The following is a 4,275-nucleotide window of genomic DNA, read 5'->3' as shown; positions in this document are numbered from 1 at the left end:
GCTTTGTTGAACGTCCTTACAAAATGTAGATACGAGTTACATGCACATATGTATCTTTTTTACACAATATCATTTCATATATTTTCCAACGAATGGCAATAGTATTCTCCCGTGGTATCTAAGACCTCTGCATCAAAGAATCTGGCAATTTCCCTCTTGAATTGCTCGTATACGTTTCTGTGGTAGAACACCGTCCCGCAACCGTTCGATCTAATTTAAAGAATGGGTCAATATATATATCAATGAAACCGAACACAATTCACGGTAATAAAATAAAGCTGTGAGTATTGTTTATCGTACTTCGTTTTTTTGATGTCCCAGTTTTTGCCCTTCGCATGGGTCGTCTAGCGAATGAACTCGCAAACATACTATCCACATAAATTGTTCCGTGTTCCTGCCTCAAGCACTTAGAACAGAGTTCAATCAAAAACATAATCAAGAATTGTAATGGTATTGAAACTAGAATAAAGAGATGCACGGATCTAGCTAGTAGTTACTTACATTTATTTGTTTAAATGTAAGCTCTGGCTTCCAATCACCCCGAGTCTTGGCGGTGAACCATTTCCAAGCCCTGCCAAGAAAAGAAAATGAATAAATGAGTTCTATATTAATTCCTATTGCTATCAGGAAATGAAAGAGAAGTTGCCGATGTAGTGCCATAATGATTAAAATTACTTCTGGAGGCATTCCTGCATGTTCGTCCATGCAGTGAGGGGTGTGCGTTTCGGGTCCATGACTATTACTTGTCCTTTGTCAGGTACAATGATTAACAAAATAAAGTGGAACCTGCACGCACATAACGAGTCAATTATAAGTACACTTATAACGTCATCGAGTAAGCGAAAATGGAATGTGTGTATAGTATAACACTCACTTGAAGTTGTAAGGAAATAGTATTTCCCTTTTGGTACTACGAAACCTTAACACTTTTACCAAGTTATTCTCTATCTCGCGGGCATTCGATTCGACATTTTGGTGATGATTGTAATTTGGGTCAATGAACCCAATGTCACAGATTTGTCCTGTTTTGCATTCGAAAATCTTCATTCTGCAAAATTAATATAGTGATGAGTAAGATTATACATCCAAGAACGAGCTGAGTAAGAGTTAATGACATAAATTAATAATGCTTACAAACAATAGGTACTGATGATAGTTTTGTCGAGGGCGTCTTGTTTGTATAACTGAAATAATTCTTCGAATTCAATCATCATTACGCCTCGTCCAGTTCCGAAATGTTTGTCTTCATATGCTAAGTAGAGCCAGTTTTTTGATTGATCACATGCTTGCATGTACCAGTCATGAACTCTTCGCATTTTTGTTGGTAGCTCTTTGACTAACTCAGGTTTGACTAGAGGACGCCCGTACTGATACGTATATTCTGAGTCAGTGAATACATCCAAATGGGTTAAGTACTCATCAATAGACATGCCTTGAGCCTTGGCCACTTCTCCGTAGTGTGCAACAAATTCTGGATCGATGACATCTGTTTTATCATTCCTCTGCTGGACCGCAGCTCCACTTGAGCACACATTTGTATCGTAATAGACTTTGAGCGGGGGGCACGATTAGTTTTTCTGTTGTCCGAGCTGGGCATCTGATTTTTCGCTGAACGTACTACTCTTCAACCGCTGCTTTTTTTGTCTGGGCCGACTTGATAATAGAGCGTTTATAGTCTGCTGGCAACGGTGGCGGGGGATCTTCAAGGTTTTTCAGCATTTTCACTACCGCGACGTGCTCTCCTGGGGTGGCCGGGTACTCTGGCTCTTTCGGTTTATTCTTGTTAGCCACTTTAGCCTTCCACTGTTCATGATGGGCGTCTGGTCTCTTAATATTTTCCTCTCGAGTATAGTCCCAAGGTCTCTTCACCATATTATTATGATGTACTGTTGGGAGGGGCAACATCTTACGTTTTGGTGATCGGATCCTCTTTCTGCTGCCACTAGTAGCGGTGGTCTGTTTCCGCTTTTTGCTCTGATCCTGAGTGGATGGAGACGGCTGACGGGGCGGTGGAGACGGCTGTGCTGGAGACTGGTGAGGCGGCGAAGATGACGGTTGCGCTGGGGGTGGAGACGACTGCGTTGGAGACTGGTGAGGCGGCGAAGACGACGGCTGTGTTGGAGATTGGTTAGGCGGCGAAGATGACGGTTGCGTTGGAGACTGGTGAGGTGGAGGCGAAGAAGGATTGCTGCTATGAGGAGTCGGTGGCCTTGGCGTCCAATTTGGAAGGAAGATGTCCTCCTTTGGCCATACAATGGTTTGGGATTTGACTTCTCCAAGTTGAGTCAAATCCCTATCTTCACCTGCATGGTGGTCGAGCTTCAGCTCCTCATAATCTTTCATCACTTCATCCACCGCGACGACAGCATACCCTTCTGGAACCGGAGAGCAATGCCAAGTTGGATGTGATCCAATTGGTAAGGCCATGCCGACCGCCACCGTCAACCTTAAGTTAGCAACTTTCACCTTAGCTCACAATGTGTGCTCTCAGTGATATCATCCACTGGGTAGTGACGAGGAGGACTTGTCGTCGGTGCATCATCACCATCATCGTGGAGCTGCGTGGAAGCGACACTGCTTTTCCAATTCGATGCAGCTTCTATCATGAGCCGCCGAGATTGGTCGCTACCTTGTTGTCTCTCGATTTGATCCTGCTGCAGCCGCTTTACTACTTTTTCTACATTACGCAGCCGGTCTGCAGCAGCCGCTTTCTCAGTGCCTCCTTTTCCTTTCTCCTCTGATGGCTTCTATCGGGAAATCTCTTTCTTTCCTCGGAAAACGCAAGCGTCCACGGCGGGGAGCCTGGTAAGCCTCGTGCTCACCCTTTGTGTTCCTTATTCCCAAGGGCGTGTGTGAGCTCGTCGTTCTGTCTATCAGGAACGAACACTCCCTCTTCAACATCTTGTACTACACATCTAATCTCCTCGATGGGTATGGGGTTATCTGTGTGTCTTTGGTTATATACTTCCTTTCCTTCTTCGTCCAACGTGCCCTCATGCCCGTAAAATCAGTTTCTTCCAAGTGGGAGCCATCTTAAGGGTCTGGAGTGATTTTGGTTTCCACATATGATGCCTTAAGTGCTTCCCACTTAGCCATCTTAGCGTCGTAGCCACCAGGCCCCATAATGTGGTGGTACTTCTTCTTGTCTGCATTCGCCTTATTTTTTCAGACTTTTTCAAGGCGTCCTCCGATTTCTTGTACGTCACAAATTCAGCCCAGTAGTCTTTTATCTTGTCATAGCCGTGATCGAAATCTGGAGTCTTCTCTTTCAAGATAAAATCATGGTGCAATCTTTTTTCCAGCCCCTGAATAGATCGGCCATCTTCTTAAGAGCCCACTCCTTGACTTTTTTTCTCTAGGGCCTCTTTTCGCCTATTCATTTCCTCTGCATTTGGATCCTCCTCATCTGGATCCACCTCTGGCGCCGGCAGGGTGAAATTAAGCATGAGCTTTCTCCAAAGGTTTTCTTTGGCTGCTGTGCCGACATATGAGACTCCTTCCTGATCCCTTGGCTTAATCCATTCTCGAATGGTGAGAGGGATGTGGTCCCTAACAACAACTCGGTATGCCTTCACAAACTTCTGCTTTACATCTGCGGGAGCAATTGGTTCCCCGACATGTGATACTGTTTCGACCCTGTACCTCTGACCGTCATCCAGCTTCTTGGTTGGGCCTCGTTTCGTACGTACTGAAGTTTTTCTCGACCCGGAGGGCTAAAAGAAAGAGCGTTAATATATGTATACATATAGCAGAGGATTAATTTATTAATATATATATATGCACCTCGATGGAGCGGTCGGCTTCTCCCTCTTCGGCTTCTTCGTCATTGGAGCGCCGATTCCTCCGTCGCCCGAGGCATGGGCGTCTACCTCACGGAGCTTCTACCTTGTGTGTTGAGAGACTCATCTCCCTCGCCGGACTCGTTCAGAAACTGATTGGTGACATCGACCTCGCCAACTAAAATATCATCCCTGCGGATGACACCATGCATCACGTCTTCCTGATATTCGTCTCTATCGTGTGGATCCATAGTATCTACAAATTAATTAAACATAAAGAACTAAATTAACCAACAACTAAAACTATATATATAAATCGAATAATCCACTTAATTAATGCATCATCGAATAATCCACTTAATATTATCGAATATATAATCTGAAATACATAAATAATACATCTCTCGAATACAGTAATACATCGAATAATAACGACTGATCAGTCAAGAAAGAGTCGTCGTACTACTGAGACGCACGCGGTGGACACCCAAAGAGC

The 4,275-nt window shown here is 44.4% G+C and overlaps 1 long non-coding RNA gene across 1 annotated transcript; it reads right to left on the bottom strand.

Moving 5' to 3' along the window:
• Positions 1–369: 369 nt before the first annotated feature.
• LOC123431219 lies at positions 370–906 on the bottom strand. The gene is made up of 3 exons (XR_006623058.1): positions 875–906; positions 502–571; positions 370–406 (listed from the first exon to the last, which is right to left on the bottom strand). It is a non-coding gene; the product is annotated as an uncharacterized LOC123431219 (long non-coding RNA).
• Positions 907–4,275: the final 3,369 nt, after the last annotated feature.

Source organism: Hordeum vulgare, chromosome 2H (genome assembly GCF_904849725.1).
Source record: "Hordeum vulgare subsp. vulgare chromosome 2H, MorexV3_pseudomolecules_assembly, whole genome shotgun sequence".
In the NCBI taxonomy this organism is placed as follows: Eukaryota; Viridiplantae; Streptophyta; class Magnoliopsida; order Poales; family Poaceae; genus Hordeum; species Hordeum vulgare.
Note: the sequence above shows the minus strand (reverse complement) of the source record. Positions and strands in the feature narration are given on the sequence as shown.